Source organism: Ursus americanus, chromosome 6 (assembly GCF_024610735.1).
Source record: "Ursus americanus isolate L20-20 chromosome 6, mUrsAme1.1.p, whole genome shotgun sequence".
NCBI classification, from domain to species: Eukaryota; Metazoa; Chordata; class Mammalia; order Carnivora; family Ursidae; genus Ursus; species Ursus americanus.
In genome coordinates this window covers 7,455,303-7,477,253 of record NC_142132.1, presented here as the reverse complement: position 1 = coordinate 7,477,253, position 21,951 = coordinate 7,455,303, and the positions used below count along the sequence as shown (strand labels likewise).

Below are 21,951 nucleotides of genomic sequence, written 5' to 3'. Positions count from 1 at the left end.
AAGATCACCGTCACAAAGTGAAAAATAATGACAATAGCAGCAGAAAAGGGCAGCTCCTAATCTATAATTAAAAACAAACTGCTCGGTGCAGGAAAATGTTTTAGAATCTGCTGCTCTGTGTAAAAATTAATTGCACCCTGGTATTTACTTGCCGTCCAGATTGTAAATCATATTTTCCTGTTTACTTCGATTAGACTTTACAGTGGGTGTTATTGGAATTGCTCAATTACGGGCCAGCTGGCAAGCACAGGAAAATTACCTTCTACTGTTCTTCGAAAACAAGGTTCATCCAAAGTGCAAGAGCGGAGGTGGGGGGGATCAATACATGTTCAAAGGATCGGCTGTTCAGGAAGAGACCTGGTGGCATGTAGGCTCCCAGGTCACACCGGAGTTTCAACACCACCTCAGTTGAGAAGCAGCACATTCTGACCAAGAGTGAGCTGCTCAAGGAAGGAATGTCAGACCACTCCTCCCAGCTCAGGCCAGAAAGCTGAGCCAGAAATGCCCGCCAGCCCCCTGGACGCTTGGCTGGGGAGCGGGGTTGGGGGGTGCTACAGACTCTCCCTTCAAAGAGACCCTTTGTGCCGCCTCAGTGGCGGAGGCGAGGCCTACTGGCGGCCATCTTCTTTCTGGGTGCAACCTCATTCGGTTCTGGGGCGGCCGGCCATTGGCCCAAGGCCCAGAGGTGACCTGCCCTTCCCACCCCCACCCCCATTTCCTTCTTCCCCAACAAGGCAAGACGGCTTGGTGGTTACATGCCCAGGTCCTGAGTCAAGGACACCTGGGTTGGAATCCCAGCTCTCGAAATGCATTGTCTGAGTGACCTTTGCCAAGTTACTTACTCTGTGAGGCTGTTTCTCTCTCCATAACAGAGGGGCCACAGTGCCTGCCTCAGAAGATTCCGGTATCATCCAAAAACAGAGCTCAAGCCCTCTGCTCGGTGAGAAGTCCTAGCTCATCTGAGGAAGTGCTCGACAAACAGTAGCTACTGTGCCTACTTTCATCGGGGAGACTTAGGTCCTGATTCGTTCTCAGCAGCAGACACCCAAGCATCTATCTGTCCTCTCAGATTTTTTTTTAAAGAGAAATTCCATCAAATTTTTTTTAAAGCTAAATGCCACCAGGATGGAACTGGCCATATTATGGCCCATCCCTCTGGTGAAGCAGTAGGTGGCCAGTAAGAATGATGCTGTGGGAGTCCATTGCCATGGAAACGTGTTAGGCCATAGGGACGCAGCCGATCGGCACCGAACACAAAGCCGGGCAGAGGGAGCAGTGCAGGCAGGCCCGCTCTTGCAGCTCCACCCCCACTGGAGTCCCTACAACAGACCAGCAGCAGCATGAGGGGTGATACCAGAGCACCATAAGCTCCTGGAAACGGGTGGCCAGCAAACATGCCAGGTGCTGAATGGAGAAAGGAGATCTCGCACAATCCCTGTCCTCGGGGGTCATGGGGAGTTCTGGGAATGCAGGCACGAATCCAACGAAGGCAGGCAGGAGTAGAGGCCACTGGAGCAGAGTTGTAAAGAGACCCTTCTGCACAGGGGCCGACAACACACAGCATGACCTACAGGAGCCCAGGAGTGGGGACAACGAGATGCCATCAACAGGGGGCTATTTCCACAAAGCACGGTGGAACCACGTAAAGGGAAACCACGTCGCTTTAGGCACAATTGTAACGAGGCAACTCTGAGCATACAGTTGTGAAACCCTCTCGAAGACACACTGTGAAATGAATGCAGCAAGAGGAGTACAGCATGGTCCCAAAAGTATGGATGCCTTACAGAAGGGACCGCAGTTCTAGAGGAGAAGACACTTTGATTGTACAGCTTTGTGTGCTGCTTGCACGCCTCATCCGGTACGTGCGATACCTTTTCGGTTAAAAAAGAAAATAGGCAAGATTTCAACATGAAGGGAAGGCACACGAGCAGAGGGAAAACTGTGAGCAAAGCATGGTGCCCTGCCCCGTACATGGCGCGTGGGACTCAGCGAGCACCCTGGTGGCAGTAGCAGAGTGTATGTGGACGGGTGGTAGCGAGGGGACAGGGAGCTGGGAAGACAGATTCAGACCAGCCCGACAGCTCGAGTGCATGCCGACTGAATGCAGACTTTATCACGTGGCCGTAGGGGGCTCCCCGAGGGGCTGGGCTACTTTTGATCTATCAAAAAAGAGTGATTGGCGGCGGGGGGGGGGGGGGTGTTTGCAATACCTAGCACAGTGCATTGAATACAGTACGAGCTCAACACACATTTTGGAATAAAGCTAAATCGTAGCAACAACTGAAATCATCCAGGCACATTCTCAGACCTTGTGAGGCAAATCCAGACCAGCAGAGCCTGGCACAATCTGGAATTCCCTGGGATTCCTTTGATCCGTGGCATGGGCCTGGCCAAGTTCACTCAGGAATGCCAATGCCCGTCCAGAGACTTAGAGCTGAGTCTGAGAATGGGGCCAGCGACTGCTCAGGGAAAAGCTGGGAGTGAGGCTGGGCGGGGGAGGGGGCCCTCCACCTTTGAAGGAACAACTGAGAGCATGGCTCTGCCCCAGGTAGAAGGAGGTGCCCCAGAGCCACAGGTGGCACGGTGCAGGCCTCCGGAGGCCACCTCTGGGGCACAGACCCCGCTCTGACCGGGAGGGTTTTCTCTGAACCCATACGAAGAACAGCTACTATGTACTGAGAATCTACTGTGTATCAAGTACTTTACACACGCCGGCTACACAGCAGGTTCATTCATCCCCATTTTACAGACGGATACAGCAACTCGCCAACGGTGTAAGGGCTGATCTTGCCTCTGAACCCAAGTGGACCAGCTCCCAGGTATATGCTTCCCACCGATGTTCACCTGCAGCAGGGCCCCCACCCCTCACCTGCTCCTCTATCCTAAGTGCATCTTTCAAAAGCCCACTCAAGCCACTGCCATGTGACCCAGCGAGGGGTCTCCTTGGCATTTACCCCAGAGAAATGCAAACTTATGTCCACACAATAACCGGCACATGGATGTTCACGGCCGCTTTGCTCACGACGGCCAAAACTACGGAACAACCCAGACGTCCTTCCAGGGGTGCATGGTTAAACACACTTTGGTACAGGCGCCCCATGGAATACTATTTGCTGTTAAACAGGAACGAACTATTGACAGCTGCCTGGATGACTCCCCAGAGAATTATGAGCACGGAAACAACGCAATCCCCACACGTTAACTATGCCCCACACGTTAACTATGGCATGACTCCGTTCCCAGGACGCGCCTGAAACGACAAAGCGAAAGAAATGAAGACTAGAGGATGGGGGCCCGGGGCTGGAGATGAGGGTTTGGGCGGAAGGTGTGGGAGCCAGAGGGTGGGGGGTGTGGTGATGAAAAAACAGCAGGAGGGACCCTCACAGTGACGGGGATGGCCTGTACCTCAACTGCGTCTGCGTCCCTTTCCTGCCTGTGACACCCAACTGTAGTTTTGCCAGACGTCACTATCGGGGGAAACCGAGTAAATGGTACACGGGACTTCTACTATTTTTTACAACTACATGTGAATTTACAACACTCTCAAAATTTAAAAAGCCCACTCAACCTACGCATTTATCAAAACTCATAGGGCTAACTATCAAAAAATGAATTGTACTGTAGGTAAATTAAAAAAAAAAAAAGCCACAGCTCACGTGGCTGCCAGTGCCTGTGCCGAGGAGACCATGTGCGAGGCGGGGTGAGGACGTGCACTGGGGGGTCTGGCGGCCCGCACCTCCATCTTGACCGCGTCAGCTGACTTCACAGTTTCCTAAACCCTACGATGAAAGTAGTAACACCTTTGCTCTGGGGGCTGCTGGGAGATAAGAAAATGTGAATGAAAGCACAGGGCACGGAGAAGGACCCAGACGTCAGCTCCCAGCCCCCTCTGCACAAGTAGCCATTGTTTGGTCTCTCAACATCTTCCCAGCACATCTCCGCAGATTCTCTGCCTCTGTCTACGTCCTGTACTGTCACTTCCCTGGGCCCATATTTACGCGGCAAATTAGACTCCTTGCACAGTGCTCATGGCAGACAGAGGGCCTCACGCCCGGCCTCCACACACCTCTGGGGTGCCACTGTCCATAGGAGGAGGGGTCTCCCTCTGGCATGGGCCCTGTCTATTCTGGGGCCTGTCCGCTCTCTGGCTCCGACCCTGGGAGCTTCCGCTCAGTGACTCACCTTCTCCAGCATTTCCATCAAAAGAGCAAAAGGCAAAGTCAGACTGTCTGCTGACCCGTGATCCCACTTCCCTGACCAACCGGCCACTGCCAGGCGCAGATATGGTGCCAGAGGGCTCTGCCCGCCCCTCAAGTCTTTGCCCCCAGGGTGCATTTACCTAAAGACAGCCCCGACTCCCCCCCCCACTCAGCACTGTGCCCAGAACCAGGCCTGCAGGGTTGAGCATTACACACAGGTGTCAGAAGGCACCAGGCGACACTGTCCACCATCAGCAAGAGGCCCCAGATCCAGCGCCACGGCACCTCAGCCCCAGAGCCGCCCCCGGCTCCCTCTACAGCTCCCCACCCCTCCCCACGGCAGCTATACTCCTGGCCTCCACCTCCCACCTCCCTGAGCATCGACCACGGGCTGGGCTCTTCTCCCCTAACCTCTCACATTCCTATGAGTGGAGCATCTGTTAGTAGAACTCCCATTTTCCAGATGACAAGACTGAGACTCCAGGAAAACATCCCCACCATTTGCCCAAGATCCTACAGCTAGCGGGGCTAGGGCAAGATAGGAATCCAGGTCTGCCTCTCCAGCTGCTCTCTCCCCAAGGCCACAGGGGACAGCTTTATCCCTTACACTTGTCCTTCCTAACATGAGACTTTCTTGCTGTTGTCCTGCCATCTTCAATGTGCCTTCATACGTTTGTAACTCCTGAACCCAGCTGTCTGACACCACTGTGGTCAGAGGCTCTTAGCTTCTGGCCAGTGGGAGCCCTCCCTATGCGTGCTAAATGAGTTTATACACACAAAGGAGTTTTGTAAACTCTAAAATTCTATATAACCCTCAAGTAGATGAAAGGAGTTTACCAAATGCTTCTGTGATGCACTTTGAAGGGTTATGCCTTGGAAAGAAACTGACCGCACTGGGAATCGCCAAGACATACTCTTCCCTTTTTCATGGAGTATGTATATCCTGTGTTGACTACTTGCACAAGTTAGTTTTAAAGCAGAAGACTATCTTACCACCCTACACACAGCACTCAGCGCAAAATCTAAACAGGACCTTGGCCACAGACAGTGACTTTCCTGATGGCTCAAACCAGCCATTCCTGCACTGCCCCTTCCCCTCCCATCAGCAGAGGAAATGGGAGGGAAGCAGCCCCCTCTGCAAGGTCTTCAGGAAGGCCGCATGCATTTTTAGACTTTCTTCACTTACAGCTGTCCATGTGACAAAAGCAGTCTGGGAACAGGACCTAGAAGCAAATTTAGGACCCATCTTTCAGTGGGTCGTGCCTTCTGCCACCTTCTGCCAGCGACAAACTACTAGGAGGGGAGCCGAATCCTGTGGGCGGCATCAAGGCTCCTAGCTGCCCCACGAAGGGAACCGAACCTTCTCCAGGGCACCTTTGGCTTGCAGTCTCTATACCTAAGTCCCCAGAGTTTGAAGGATGAAAGTTACAAGCTGTGGGAACTTCACCAGAGCCTGTCCTTTCCCAGGCCCAGTTAGTGCCGGGAAGAGGGCCTGGAGGCGTGGTAAGGGGACCCCGGGGCTGGAGAGTGTGCGCTCTGGGGCTGCAGTGAGACGGTTCGATGAACTCCCTCAGCCCAGGTTCCCAGGCCTTCAAGTCCTCCCGAAGGATAAGTGATGAGACACAGCTATGCCTCCACCACCTTCAACACACAGAAAACCAGAGACAAACAGAGCCTCTTTAGTCCCTATGGGAACAGCACACACGGGCGTAATACCAAACACGGGAGAGCCAGAATCCAGGGAGAAACTACGTTTTGTTTTTACCATTTTCCTAGTCTCTTCTTGGTCTGTATTTGCAGAAATAGGAGGTGACACAGAGTCTGCTTTTACCAGAGCATGAATAAAAGAAGAATAGCCGTGGCAACCATGCTGGATTCTCTGCTTCGTGAACCCTCAGAGTGTCCCTATGAGTGGGCACTGTTACTATTCCATTTTACAGAGCGATAAACTGAGGCAAAGGCCCTGGGTCACCCAGGTGTGAAGGACAGAACAAGGACTCAAGCCACATCTGCTGAACGCCAAAATCTTTGTCTTGACCCCTGACTCTTCTACTCCAGGATCTGTAAATTTCATCATCATGATCTTTCAAGTATTTGATTTCTCCGTTAAATTGATCAAATGCAGAAGCACAGATGCTAGGTTTGGGGAGGCAAGAGGGCGTCATCACTTTCTCTCTTAACCGCATGGATGGGCAGCTAGGCCAGGTGCCACGCAGAAGGTGAAGTGCTTCCCAGGAACACCGGGGTGCCCCCCAGGCTTGGGGGAATCGTGCTGGATTCTTGCTACACCAGCTGGAATCCAGGTCTATCGCCCCTCCCCAGGCCTCTGCCTCCAGCTGCCTCTCCACCACGGCCACCCTGCCCTTCTCTCCAAGTCCATTCCTAGGGTGTTCCTGGAGTCCCTCCCCTCCACTTACTCAGTCTGGGTATGGGCCAGCCTCAGTCATCCTCTGGGCTCTGCACAGAGCCTGCCACAGCAGGAACCCGACATCCAGGTCTGTCGGCAGGGTCAACAGAACTGGGCGAGAACTGTCTGGAATCCACGCTGCCACCCAGCTCAGTCCCAGGTGAGCAGCAGAACCCTGGGTGAGCGACATGATTTTGCTAAGCTCCCTTTCATCCTATGTAATCTGTGAGAAGTGATCCTTGTTCTGCCCACCTCAGGTGCAAGGGGAAGGAGGTAAGACTCAGCAAGGTGAGGACTCTTAAAGAACGTTCCTACAGGCGAGCACCATTCCAAGCAGAGTGTAGGCCTTTACTAAATGCTTGTGGCTAACAACCATCATGTCTTCTCAGCCACAGCACGAGCTGCTGGGGGAAGGAAACCGGCTTGTGAATCCTCCAAGCACCTCACTCCTGGGATCAGGCTGCTGGGCATTCGAGTCCGTTACGGATTTTCATGCTCACTCAGGGTTCCCAGTTGTACATGACGGGGGTGCGGGGTCAGGGGCACGGGGCAGGGGAAGGAAACTGGGCTGCCAGAGGCAAAATGAACTAAAGCCTCACAGCTGCCATGTGCCTGCTTCCGACTCTCAGGGGAGAAGAGGTCCATTCTCGCTGCAAAAATCAAGCACCTGCTTCACCCCAACCCTTACTCCCCGCCCCAAGGTCAGGTGTGCCCGTAGAGGTGTCTTCTTTGTAACTGAGATGGATATACCTTCCGTGGCCTAGTCCTTCAGGGGATCGAAGGCCACCAAAGGCCCACATCTGGAGCAGGACTGGCAGTCACATTACCCGCCTAGAAAGGAACCCATCCAGTGCCCTTGGCTGAACAAAGTCGCCCAAGCTCCCGTATGAGACCATCTTAATGGAGGGGAAAAACAAAACAAAACATTAAAAAATGAGCCACGAAACCACATCAGGACTCTGTTCTCTGGGACTTTACACAGTCACTCTCAGTGTTGTAGGGATTTTCTGGGGTTTTAAGCAAATTTTGAGAGGAGGGGAGGAGTGGCATTATTCAGGGACATGCAAGTGTCGGGACCCAGAGCCAAAACAAATCTGAACATGGGAATGAGACAGCCGGTGTTACTTCTTGAAACTAAAGCCAACTGCATGCATGACTTGTCAGGAGCTCATTTATCAATGAGAAACAACAGACAGACAAGTCTCCTATGAGCACTCCGGTTATTCTCACTACCGTTCGTGTCATTTTAACCCACCAAACACCACGAGAGACGAGTGTGCTACGGACTAGAACTTGCTAAGCAAACTCAAAAGGAAGGAAATGAAGGACAAGGGGTAGGAAGGGGAAGAGAACCAGGACTTACTGAGCACAGAGCCAGGCACCATCTTGGCCTCCAAACCAGGGCGAGGGAGAGAGAGAAGGGCAGAGAACAGAGGATGGTGAGACACAGCAAGGGCCCCAAAGATAATCTGAAATGGTAAGCCACTTAGCCTAAGACGACCATGACCTATTCTTCAGTCAGACCTGTTTACGAGTACAACACATTTGATCAAACCATGAGGAAAAACCAAAAGAGGTAAGGAGTTAAAAAAAAAAAAAATTAGCAAAATCAAAGTAGATAAGCCCAAACAAGAGGCAGTGTGGTCCAGGCAGAGCCAGCAGGGCTCAGGAAACGTGGGCTCTGACGCCGGCTCTGCTCCTGAGCAGCTCTGCCTGTTCGCCAAACCACTCTCCGTCTCTGGGCCTCCTCCTGTCAAATGGGAGCCTGAGCGGAGGAGCTCCACTTCTGACCTGCCAGGTCACTGTGCGTCTCTGAGACTCGGTTTCTTCGCCTGTGACATGCAGGTGGGAACCCTGAGCGTGCACAGTGTCTCAACAACAGATCTGAAGGTGTGTGAGCTGTAAGAAAGGACGGTAAGAGCTGATGGCACCATCCTGGAGAATTGCTGGCGTGGGCTGTGTGTGCAGGCCAGCCTTCCCAGTCCTGCACCAACCTGACCTGTCGTGCTCAAGGTCCCAGGAAGCAGGACAACAGCAACGGCCAACTCCTTACTCGCTCCCATCAAGAGCTGCAACGGCGGTGACCTCCCACGAAGCGAAGTGGGAAGCAGGAAGCCATCCTGACATTCTGCTCTGCTGGCGGTCTTGGGGTCACACGAGGCTGGGGGAGGTGGGGTTACAGAACCAGGCCCTCTCTCTTACGTATCAATGGAGCAGAGATGGGGCTGTTGTGCAAGTTCATTTTCCAAGCTCGGTCCTTAAGAACACGAGGGCACGTTGGTGTCTTTCAGTGACACTAACCGTGTTCTAAATTAGGAGATTTCTTGGAGACCCAGGAAGTTAGTCACTCACCAGCTTTCACACCTTCGTCTCCCACCTCTGCAACAAGAATAGCCTCTTCCTAAAATGTTTATGGACTTCCACAGGCAGCTACATTCTTCCACTCCTGCAAGATGGGCCACCCCCAGCCCGGGCTGCATGCGTGGCTTTCGTGCTAGCGTGGCTCCAGAAGCTCCATGGGCAGAAAGAAGCACTCCAGCTCTGACCGTGGCCCACGGTCCAGGGCTACTCCCACAGAACTGCCAGGTCACTGCGCAGAGGGATCCTAATCACTCAGCAGCTGGCACCTGGGACACAGCTGGGAGAGCAGCGATCTCTTTATCTCAGGGGCCTCAGGGCCCCAAACAGGATCACAAGTATCACAGTGAAACACGGGAGGTGACGTAGGAGGGACCGAAAGGCTCTAGAAGAACTGGTAGGGACAGGAGAACCGCTAGGTTTCCCATCTGCCACCCACTCGCAGATCATATCCTGACCTCATCTTCCTACAAGACTTCACCCTCCTGATCTGACTGAGTCATATCTACCAACCTAGTTTACAGGGTCTGGTGCAGAAATTAATCAGACAGGCAACAATCTACACTACTCCCCTCGACCCCCTTCATACAGCAAGCACCATCACGCATTCAAGACCAGCATCATCTACCAAAATCAAACTCGAGAGATTTAGCTGCCTGACAGATCTGTTACAACGAACGACGGGTACACCTGAACTCCACGGCACCTCTCAGGTCAAATCCCCACAGTCGTCTCTCTGGTACCTCCCGGGGTGGGAGTTCTGAACGGTGGGACGAACCCTACTAAGCTCACTCTGGCCATGGGGCACTCTGCAGAAAAGCCAGACAGGAAAAGAGACTCCTCCTGTAAGAAGGGCTTCCCTGAGGTCCTAATGCAGGGCAAAGCTCAGGCATTCTACTCCAAATGACTTGGAACTGGCTGTGGAATAAATACAAGCAGCTTGGGGAGCAGCTGTTTACTGGGTCTTGAGCCCCTTTTTTATTTTTTGGCAGGACGTGGGTGCAGGAGCAGGGCGGGGTGCCTCATTTATAACCCCACCTCCACTTCCTTCTTACCACTCTGGATGTGACACCAGGACCTCCTTGTGCTTAGGGCAAAGGCCTCGGGGAGCTGAAGAGGAAAGGACATAGCCAACCAGGTTCCCCTGGCTTCGGGGAAAGGTGCCTTGGAAGCCCTGCTGAGCCATTCCAGAGCCTTCCACCTGCACCTTGACGGCTCTGAGACTCCAAGGGTCTTGAGAGAGTTGACCCGATTCCCGAAGGTGAGCACACCATCCTCATCAGAAACGTCCCTGAAAGAAACAGGTTCACTCCACTGTCTGCCCACAGAGTGCCTGAAAAACTGCCAAATGCACCCGATGCTGCTGTGCTTGTCTTAGTGTCGTCATCACCCTCCCGGAGCCGCCAGAACCGCTGTGGGTGCCGGCCCACCTCGCTCTGTGGAAGCCCGTTTCAGTTAAGTCAGCAGTGGAACTCTAGAACCAGGCCTCGGGGCGCCTCCCAAGGCCAGCACGCGGTGGCCTTCGGCTCTCGGGCAAGGGCCAGGCCCTGCTCGGGAACCTCATCTGCAGGAGTTATGAAATGCGCGGGAGCAGGAGAGCCACGCACGAACCCAGCACTGCTTGCAACCAGGGGCAAGCGAGCGGAGCTGGGCAGAGATTAGCCATGTCCTCAGAGTCGGAAACAATGCTAAAGAAAACAAAGCCGTCAGACTACATTAGGGGATGGGAACAGAAGGGGTGAAACTTCACAGGTACTGGTCAGAGGTCGGCATTTGGGCACCCAAACAAGTTTCAGGTGCTCTCAGTGAAGAGCCAACAGTAGGCTATCATCCCTGCAAAGCCCGATGGGATCCGAGTCGTATTCACCGTCCAACAAACCCTCACTGAGCGATTAGCCATTAGTGCTGCAGAGGTGATGGGAGGGGCTAAAGCCACAGGCCCTCCTCCCAAGGAAGTGAAAACTATTAAAAACTGATGCATGAGTCAAATAAAAAGCAAAATAAAATATACTAAGCAGAGCACATTTTAAAAAACAAGGAACAGGATAACATAAGCGGGCCTTCTCAAGTTCAGAAACTGGTATCACAAGTTTATGGGCTAAATACAAAGCTATGCTGGGGTCTCTCCCTCGCGCCCTGGCCGGTTCTCTGCCTGGCAGACTCTTGCTCACTTCAGTTATTAATAAACCAACGAAACATTTACTACAGCTGTGATATTCACGAAGCACAAAGCCTAGCAAGTGCCTGGAAGCGGCCTCCACGTCCACGAGACCCCGGCAGACGGGCTGGCAAAGTCGCTCTGCGGGCTGCCTCCTGGGGCCTGGTCTGGCCTCACCTGGCCCCTGGGGGTGGCAGGAGGGTCTGAGCCTGGCACAGGTGCCCAAGAGGCAGTCTCTCTGAGTGCCGCTGACCGCTGCCCTGCACAAACCATACTTCATGAGCCCAAGTGAACCCCCACCCCCATCACGGACGGGGTCACTGATAGCAGGCAACAAAGGAATAAAACAGTTTCTCTCCGAAACTCTCAGGAGAACCCAATTTAAAATGCACTTGCCTTCCACAAAGAGGACTGAGTCGACCTCCAGAGAGATGAACCCAACACATATTACGGGCAGAGTCCCCATGCCATTCTACCACCCTTGTGCTCCAAGAGCCCACAGTACCAAATTAATCTGCCCCACAGACAGTCCTGCTCGTGCGCAGACATGCGCCTCTGGTGCAGCCCAGATGGGAAGCAACCTGACAGCCCAGCAGTAGGGGCAGGGTAAATAAATGCCGAAACACCCATGCAATGGACAAAATGCAGCTGTTCAAAAGGTCGAGAGCCCTCCGTACGTACTGGCAGAAACTCATCTTCCAGTCTAGTTGTAACAAAGACCAGAACAGTGGACATCGTCAGCTCCCATCTGGGTAAAACTAAATAATTCTAATGATACGGAAATCTCTGGAAGGATACAAAAGAAACTTAACGTCAGTGGTCTCTTAAGGAGGGAGAGCAGGTAGCTGGGAACAGAAGTGAGAAGAGGCTCCTCAAGGAATACCATTTTGTTCATTTTAAATTTTGAGCCACATGCAGGATAACTTATGCAAAAAATAGATAATTTTTTAAAAATCTAAACTACATATATGTATATCAGTATATGCTTGCACATGCAGGGAATAGCTCTGGGAGGATAAATGAGAAAAGGCCAACAGGGGTTCCTCCAGAGAGGGAGGGAGATACGTGGCTGGGGGACAGGGTTGGGGGACAGTTACTTGTCACTGCTGAATGTATAACATTGATGCACATATTATCTGTTCTTAAAAAATTAAGACACACACACAATGCTTGCAATCCCCCAAATGCACCATGTTATTGCATGTGTCCAGACCTTTGTTCGTGCGGATCTCTCTGGCTACAACTGGCTCCCTGCTGCTCCCCTGCCCCCCTCAGCCTCCAGCTAGGCTAACCACTCTCATCTCTTAGACTCCGCTCCGGTGCCGCTTCCTCCAGGAAGGCCTTGTTCACCCGGCACAGCTTGAACCACAGGAGCATGAAATGCACTGGTGCTGTGTGTCTCCCCCACGGACTGTGAGCTTCTGAAGGGCACGAGCCCAACCTTAGTCCCAAGTCCCCGGTACCTGCCATGAAGAGCTCCTCGGGAAATGTGTGTTGAACCAAAAAACACATTCACCACGTTAAGTCAAGTCTCAACTTTCCCAGTGCCAAAAGCTGCAGAAACTGCTCTTGCTTGTGGGGTTTCCCGCAGCTATCACAATTGTGTTGTTAACACTAATTTGAAGCACAACACCTCTCAGTCCGCAGAGGGGCTGGGCTCCAAGCAGTATGGGGTCCAGAGCAGCAGAGCACCAGCAGACCCCGCGGCCCGCACACAATTGCTCCTCTGCCAGCACTCGCCCCTCCTCGGGAAGCCGCCAACACTCATCAGAGCCTCCGCGGAGCCCCTGTGCGATGCAGCCGAGGCCCTTCCTTAGGCTTCGTCCTCCCTGTGCTTTGAGGAGAGAGGGCTGGCCCCCCTTGGGACTTGCTGGGAGGCAGCACTTCCGGGGCACCCCCGTGGGCCGGTGTCTACTGCGAACAGGGAGGCCCGAGGTCCTGGGAGCCTGCCTGGTGAGCAAAGGAGGGGCAGGGGATAGGATCGTCCGAGGGAAGCTGAATGTGTGTGTGATGCTGTGCTCCTGAACATTCGGGATCTTCTAGAGGGTGTTAGTTTAATAGGCGAGTCCTATGTGCAGCCTGTGTGGGGCCTCTTCTGTCGGATTCCCTCCTGGTGTCAGAGTCCCGTCCCAAGTCCAACACGCCCCGGACGAGCTGTGCCAGGGACTGAGGGAGGAAGACAGAGGGACCCGACCAAGTTCACACAACCCACCAAGGTTCAAACACGTATGCCAGAATATGATGAATGCCACGGAACAGAGGAGTGGCCTGCAATCCCAAGTGGGGAGGTAAATTCTGGCCAGATATCCTACTGGAGATGGCCTGAGTGCCAGGCCTTCACGGATGGGTAGGAGTTCAACAGCCAAAGACAGCGCGAAGGCGTCCCAGGAGGAAGCCAGCAGGCTGGGGAGCTGGGAGATGAGGGCCCCTTCCCAGCTTCCGGTGGAAGGAGCCCCATGCTGCCCAAACAGGCATGTGTCCAGCTGATGCCGCTGCCCCTCCTAAGGCCCGGGAAGGGGGGGGCTCCACCACTGAGGGTGGCCTCGGGCCACTGCCCACCTCCCTAACCCCTGCCCAGCCTCCACCTCGCTCTGACTCCTTCTAGCTCTCAGGGGCCTGCCCTACCATACCTGTCCTGCTCTCCTGTTTGCCGGTAAGAATACCAGGCAAATGAGCTGGGCCACAGCGGACACTGGCTGAGGGTTTACCTCACTGAACAAAGTCAGGGGACCCAGGGGGTCTTGACAGGGCATCCCAAACCTCCCCGTTCCATAAAATGACAGCGTAAAGATACAAAGCCGCAGAACAGTTATTTCTATCTGCCAGTCTACCGGCAGCCCCTGCGCTGACCCACGCGGTTAACCCAGAATGCCAACACACAATACGAGAATTGTGCTCTCTCTTGGGAAGGGGGAGTGGCCACGCAAAACCCCATATGAGAATGTCACAATCGTCTCGGGCTCCCGAGTTACAAATATGTGCTCAAGGCATGTGCGCAGCACGCGCTCACCACGTGTTTACGTGGCTATGAAAGCACAAAAGCACAAGGGCCAATGTGCTTCAGCTGCCGGAGCCCAGCCTGGGGATGGCAGAGGACCGGGGCAACGAGAAAGGACTCAGCAAAACACCACAGAAACGCTGCATTCAGAGCCATGACTGCTTTATTGTCCCCGAGTTTTTAAACAGCAGGAGTGGAAGGGGGACACTCCTCGACAGAACAGGAGTGCAAGGAAAACTGCAAAGCTTGGCAAAACTGCTAACCCATGTCCCCTCCTAGCTAGTCCGACTCAAGCTAAAAACATGCAACGAGCAGTGATCTCACACTCACTCTGGACAACGGGAATCAAAAATGAAAGGAAATCAATCTTTGCAGGCAGTCAACAACTAGACAACTCAGACCTGTCCAACCACCGGCTGACTCTGGATGGACACAGGCACGTTAGCTCCTAGCTCTGGGCCTCGGCTTCCCTAGTTGCAGCAAGTTCTCTTTCACCTCCGGTAGCCCAGGCTGGCTCCTCTGTCGTCAGGTAAGAGAAAGAAGGGATGAAAGCAGCTGCTTCTGGGGACCGTCAGTGCCCCCCCCCAGCTCCCAGCAGTACATGGGGATGCTGATTTCAGGGCGCCCGAGACAAAGGGCACCTCGGCCGGGGACTGGCTCCTGGGAAGTCTGGGGAAGCATCCAGAGAGCACTAGCAGCAGGAGGGACACAAGCTGCCCCACAGGGTGACTGCAACAGACGCAGGGTCTTCCAGCATCTCTGTGCCAGTTTTTAGCTCAACCTGATGGGGGTCCTGCTGTAGTGACAACGGGTGAAACAAACCTGAGAAACCAAAGTTCAAAACCCAGAATGACCAATGTTGCCCTCCTTTGGCATCAAGGGACCAGACGAGGAGGGGACAGACGGCAGGGCTGGACAGTGGGTGGCATGCTGTAGGAGAAAGACTCACCTATACGTAGGAAATCAACGTCTGACTATGAGAATGGAAGTCTGAAGACAAACAGCCTCCATGAAAATGGTGGGTGCCTCAGTCTGCCCAGGCCGCTATCACAGGGAACCAGGAACTGAGTGGCATATAAAACACACGCTTTTCCTTCTCATAGTTCTGGAAACTAGGAAGTCCAAGACCATGGGGCCAGCAGATTCAGCATCAGATGAGAACCGTGTTCTCGCTGTGTCCTCACGTGGCAGAAGGGGTGAGGGCTTTCTGGGGACCCTTCTGTCAGGGTGCTAACGAAGCCCATTCACGAGGACTCCACTGTCATGACCTAGTCACCCCCGCAAAGGCCCCAGCTCCTAACACCATCACCTTGGCTTCAACATACAAATTCGCGGGGGGAGAGGGGAACACACTCAGTCCATAGCAACTGGAAATGAAACCTCTTTGGGCATCGAGGGTCAAGTTTCCCAGAAAATAAGATGCAAAGTTTTTTAAGTGTGTTCCTCCAGGCAGTGCAAAAATAAAAAGGAAGATCAGACTCACAAGTTGGCCAACGGCAGGCATTCAAGTCGCTAGCTGGGACCTGCGCAGGCTGACCCGCACCCTTGCTGAGGTAAACACTAGCACGTATGACACCCACTTCAACAATGTGGTTTTTAGTGCAGTGCTTCTCAAAGTGTGGTCCCCGGACCAGCAGCAGCAGCAGCAGCCTCATCTGGGAACTTGTCAGAAATGAAGTTTCAGTCCCCACCCCAACTGACTGAATCAGAAACTCTGTGAGTGGGGTCCAGCAATCAGTGTTGTAACAAGCCTTCCAGGTGCTTCTGCTGCTCCCAAAAGTTTGAAAACCGATGTGTTCGTGCATTCGATACCCAGAACCCTGCTAACTGAGAGGACAGCATGGAAGAGGAAATAGCTGGGGTCCATCGAGGTCAAGTCTCTTGCAAAAGGCCATGAGGTCAATAAGGGGTGTGAGGCCTAGGCCCCACCACCAGAACTTCTTCTGGGCCAGGACCTGGGGATCTAGGTACAAATGACCTAGCACTTGTCCATAAGGAGCAAACAATCTGGAATGACACTAAGAAGCCCAAAGGTTGACCATCTAGTGAAACGTGTCAGAATCAAAAGGAAAAAAAAAAATGCTTGCAGAATATTTGCCACAGGAGGAGGGGAAAATGGGGTTGAGCAAAACAGGTCAATGGAAGAGGAAACTGATACTAAATATTTGGGGGAACATGAGAAGAAAACCTTAATTCCTGGAAAAACATAAACTGCCATTTGGAGACTCTTTTCCTCTCTTCCGCTTGCTTCACTGAGTCTCTGATGAAGAGACTGAGCAGGAAGAATCTAAGCAGGTTTTCATTTATTCTCAGACATCTTTCTCTTTCTACCACCAGCAGAAATTATCTACCTGATACATGGCAGCTAGACTGCTTGTCAAGATAATGGAAAGATTAAATCTTTGTTAAAAAAAAAAAAAATCCCGCAGCATCTGTTGAAGTCACGGAGGCACTTTTATACTGAAAAGATTGAACTGGGTAAAGCATCTGAGTGATTTTACAGGGCTGAGGGTGGGGAGGGAGGACATAGGAAAAGGATGTCACAGGGCCCCCTGGGTGGAAGGGACCTGGGCCGAGGCTGGCTTCTGAGTTAAGGGCCCTGTTTGTGGCGCTGTCCTCCCAGCGTCAGCGGTCACTGTGGGAGCAGCAGGCAGAGAGCTCCACTGGGGAGAAGGCAGCAGGTCCCCTTGGCTCAGCGCCTGCTGATCTCCGCCAGTCAGCCTGCAGGTGTGAGACCAGCAGGAGCACAGTGGGAATGACCCGGAGCCTGGCGTGGGAACGGCCATTCACCACCGCTCACCCTGCACCGAACAACCTGGAAAGCCACAACATCTCAATGTGTCCTCAGAATGTCTTGGCTGCTCCAGGGATCTCACACTCAGGTGCCTTCCAGAGCCAAGCAGGGAACATAAGTGGGTGAAGAGCGGCAGGTGGGAGCTGTCGTGGGTGCGGAGAGCATGCCCTGGGGAGCGGACGGATAGCTACTCTGATCGCTACGTCCAGCACCGGGCGGCTGTGTGGGAAAGAGGGCCCAGAGTAACACTAAACATCTCTGGACTTGTCAAGAAAAGCTGGAAATCCAGACTTCTTTGTACAATCCCAGGTTTTAAATGTTGTCAAGAAATGCAAGAATTCATAAAGCACCATGGGCGCCACACAAATCATGCCCGAGGACTACATCTGGCCCCCAGACCACAGGGCTGCAACCTCTGGTCTCAGGGACGCTGACTGCTCAAAGCGAAACGGCCTGGATGGTGAGGTTTGCACCTTGGTTTGCAGAGCCGTGTGGACTCTCGGGGCGTCAGTGCCCCAGTCATGCACGTCCGTCTGCCTCACTCCTGGCACATTCTGAGTGAGCTCAAGGCCCAAAAATGACTAGAAAGCACAGACTGTCTGAAATCCTGAGCACATCAAAGTACTGCCACGAAACTCCCAACCCCAAACAGTACGTGCCTTCCCACTTGCGTACTTGGGGAGGTGACTGACCTGGGTTGTGTCCCTGCCTGGCTTCCACTCTAGAGGGCGAGCTCTGGCGCCCCTGGGAGCAGAGAAGGGCCTGGAGTCTGCCCTGTCCTCATGAGGAGGGCTCCCTTCTGGCCTCTCTCACAACGTGGGGTTGGGGCAGGAAAGAGTTTCCATGCCAAATACTTGAACAAATTCAAGTACAGCCGGCAGATGGAAGAGACAATTCTGGATCCCTGACGCCTACAGATGGCTGGCTTCGGCCGGGTCATCGTGAACAGAACAGCTGCTTCCTCAATCACATCTCCTGCTCAGAACACAGGATTCTGTTTTGATGACTTCTACGCGAGATATAGAAATGAGAGGGGGGTTTCCTGCCTTTTATTTCAAAATAGCCTGGGACAAACGAAGACTTCTTGTACCATAACAACACATTAAAAGGGAAAGCTTGATGAAGTAGGTTTTCTTAAATGTCAACCCACAGAGCAACCTATTTGTCTGCCCACAGGCCGTGATAAAAATGTGACTGGGGAGCCTATCCAGAGGAGCAAGAGATTTCTTTCCAACGGCAGCACGGTCCCTGACTGGGGATAACACCAGGGGTTGAGAAGAGAGGCTTTGGAACAGATGAACTGGAGTCAGGACCTGCGCTCTCAAGGATATGGTTGGCGCTCAGTTCCTTCCCCGCAGAGAGCGGCTCATTTCCTAACAACTGATCGTGGGACAGTCAGATGAGTGTCCACACCGTGCCTGGCACGTTGCAGGTACTCAACAAAAGCTAACTCTCTAAGTACAAAAACAACTTCCCCTGTAACCCTATTTGCACCACGGGTCTTTTTGCACACATGTGGGTTCTCCCCTCTTCTCGGCGATGAGATGGCAGTGAGCAATTCTGGGCCCAGCCCAACCTGCCGTGCTCTCAGCCCTTCACTGCTTACGGAAGGAAGACACAGGAGACCATTTGGGGAGTGGCTGGCTAGAGGCAAGCAGTGTCAAGAGGCAGGCATGCAGTCAAGCCTGGCCTTCCGGGGCTATTCTTTCCCTTTCTAAAGCAAGAGACAAAACCTCTCTGTGCATCCTCTTAACCCCAACTTCCTCCTTACCAAGTGCTTCGGTCCTGCACCTCTTCCATGGCTAAATCCACCAGGCTGGTCTGCTTTTCCCCTTTCTTCACTCTTGCCCAAGGTTCTGGAAACTCTTCCTGGTATCTTATTCTTGCACTTCATCAGTTGTCATTCTGGCTATAAAGGGAGTGGGCACTGGCTAAGCTGGGGAGACTCGTGCAGACTGTACCCACATAAACCAACATGGACAGGCCCAGCCACTCGCAAGAGCAGGAATGGACCAAACTCCTGACCGCACATGGCAGGTCATTAGATACCCCAGAGCAGCCGTCCTCGAACCAGGGATGGCCCAGCAGCAAATAACCACACAGCTTTCCTCCACACTCAGATCCATCAGCAGGCTCGAAAGCGCGGGAGCTGTTTCTGGCACTGATGCATTATGACTGGGTCCAATGAACTGAAAACCCATGTTCTCTATATTTGCCTTCCCACCTCAAAATGACTCTGCCCCTAACTAGCTTCTGAAGAGTTTTTGTTAAAAGATTTTATTTACTTATTAAAGAGAGAGAGAGAGAGAGAGGAGAGCGTGCGTGAGCAGAGGGAGGGGCAGAGGGAGAAGCCAGCTCCCCGCTGATCAGAGAGCCCAACCCGGGGCTCCATCCCAGGACCCTGGGATCAGGACCTGAGCCAAAGACAGACGCCCAACCAACTGAGCCACCCAGGCGCCCTGAGATGCTTATTCAGAGAACGTTGGAACCAAGTAGAACAGGAGCTCCACGCTAGTCAACGAGCAGACTCAGTATTGCAGCTAAGAGCATTTTAAGGGGAAAGCCCTGTGACGTGAGCTAGCTGAGGGAGCTGGGGCTCATCTTCCTTCCTCAAGCTCCACAGTAGCCACCGCTCTGAATGAAGAAAAGAGTTCCTTATCTGCGTCCATGGAAAACACGGCCATTTCATGGAGCAAAAATGTTTCCATCCCAGCATGGTGGGAGGGGGGACGTGCCAGGCACAGCACTGCTGATGAGGCCACCAGCCCAGGTAAGCCAAGAGGTGCAGAGAAAGGAGCTGGGCTCACAGGCTGGAGAGTGGGGCAGGACTGAGGGGGTCCTCAGACAGCCACTGGTCACTTGCCATCAGGACCTGGGGCTGGGCAGTCTGGGTGGCTTGCCCACGGTCATACAGAAGTCTGGGGGGCAGCGCTTCCAGACCCACGTTCTCCCCACCATGTCACCCACTTCTCCATCTCCTCTGAGTGAGTGAACGCACTTTCAATTCTGTGCTTTGGGCCAGGAGAGCCCAGTGTCCTTTCTTTCACTGGAACGCCTCCTTTGGTTCTTTCAGATCTGGCTTTTCTGCACTGGGAGACGGTCTAGGGCGCGTTCCCCCCACTGGAGGCTTCTGTGAGGATGGCAAGGGTTGACACCCATGTTGTCCAACACTAAGCACTTGCCATGTGCTAGTGGGACTGAAGAACTGAGCTTTCCATTCCACTTAGTTTAATTAACTTAAATTTAAATAACCTTATAATTTTGTCAATTATACCTCAGTAAAGCTGAAAAACATTTAAATGGCTCTATGTGGCTAGTGGCTACCATACACGACAAAGCATACAGCATCCACACAGAGAAGAGTCAGCACAATGCTCCTGTGAAGGGCCAGGCAGTAAATATTTTAGCCTCTATAGACCGTATGGCCTCTGTTGCCCCCACTCAGCTCTGCTGCTGCGGCACGAAGGCAGCCACAGACACTGCAAACCCAAATGGGCATGGCTGTGTGCCAATAAAGTTTTATTTACAAAGGCAGGCAGTGGGTCAGATTTGGCCTGTGGGCTGTTTGCCAACCCCTGATATAGGACATAGGACTGGGAGTTCAAATCCCGGGACTACTGCCCACCAGCAGGATGAACTTGGGCATCCTTATCTTGTTAAACCTCAATTTCTTCGCCTATAAAGAGGAGACCATCACAGTGCCCACTTCTTAAGGAGGACGTAAGAATTCAATGAGAAGTCTGTAATGCACGCCACGCCTACAGAGCGGGCATTCCAAAAGTACTTGCTGGGTGAACGGAAGCCGGATACGTCCCGGGTGCTCCGATTTCCAGCCTCCTAGGTACCCCTCCCCATCCTGTGAGGTAGACACTGCTAGTCCCAACCTACAGGGACCTTAAGTGGCTGGTTCTGAGTCAAGTGCAATAACATGGCAGGACTAGAATCCAGGGCTCCCACTTCCGTGCCCTGGTCTTAGTCTCTCCTCCATGGAGGCTTTTCTATCTGACGTCCGCCTGGCTGGCTGGGCTCATGTGTACTAGCCTGCACTCCAAGAGGCTCACTCCTTTGTGAAGGAAATCATTAAGAAAAACAAAGTTGACCGTTTCTTGAGGGCTCTAAGATACTGCACTGTCCTGGTTCCTGTTCTGTCCACCCCTCTGGAGTCCTGGTCACACTTCTGGGGACCAGAGACCCCTCTGCTAAGGCTGTCGATCACCGACACACCAGAAGACATCCTCCCAGGGCGCTTCCCCTTTACTGTGCTGGGTCAGAATGAGGTTCTGGGTGCTGCAGAGGCATACGAAGATCCCTGTCACCCTTCACAGCGCTGCCCCGCCAAGTGTCCTCTGAAACTGAAAAACAGTATCCCGGCCCTGTGACGGGGCCACCACGAGGTGCTCTCTGCAATTCCCTACAGGGTCGCACGATCCCCCTGTGAGTAGGCCCAGCTCACACATGACCTGAATGACACGTCCTTCCTTCTTCCTGCATTCAGGAGGAAGACCCATCCCTGACGTCCTCTCCCCCATCTCCTTGGTGGGTACACCAGGATCATTCCCAAGCAGAGCAGGGGGCACTCAGGATGACTGTCTTCTCCTCCAGAGCCCTAAGACACCCACAGACTGTCGCCAACATGCTGGCCTCACTGCAGCCACCAGGTAGTTGGGCCAAAACAGCAACAGGCCCAGCCTAACAGGGTTCAAATAGGCCCAGCCTGACAAGCCAAGTCAGCTGGGCCCCTGCTCTCTCCTTCTGCCACAGCTAGGGGCTGAAAATTAGGCCCCGGTGCCCCTAGGAGCACCTAAAGCCTGGCCATGCCACTCACTACCATGCCACTCAGGAGGGGAATCACCTGGTCTCCCCCAGGCCTCACGGCTCCCCCAGACACGGACAGGGGCAGCCTGCTCGGTCACTGTTGCACAAGTGCGGGGAAGGGCTGGGCCAGGCATTTTCACATGGGTTCAAAGCCAAGCAGGACACCTGCAGGCCCAGGTAGCTCCTCAGGCCCCCGTGGGCAGACACCAGGCTGGCTATGCT

The 21,951-nt window shown here is 53.3% G+C and overlaps 1 protein-coding gene across 1 annotated transcript in view; it reads right to left on the bottom strand.

The window, feature by feature from the left end:
- EEF1AKMT2 (EEF1A lysine methyltransferase 2) overlaps nt 1-21,951 on the bottom strand; it is a 73,260-nt gene that overhangs the window by 1,029 nt on the left and 50,280 nt on the right. The gene's annotated exons all lie outside the window — the stretch shown is intronic.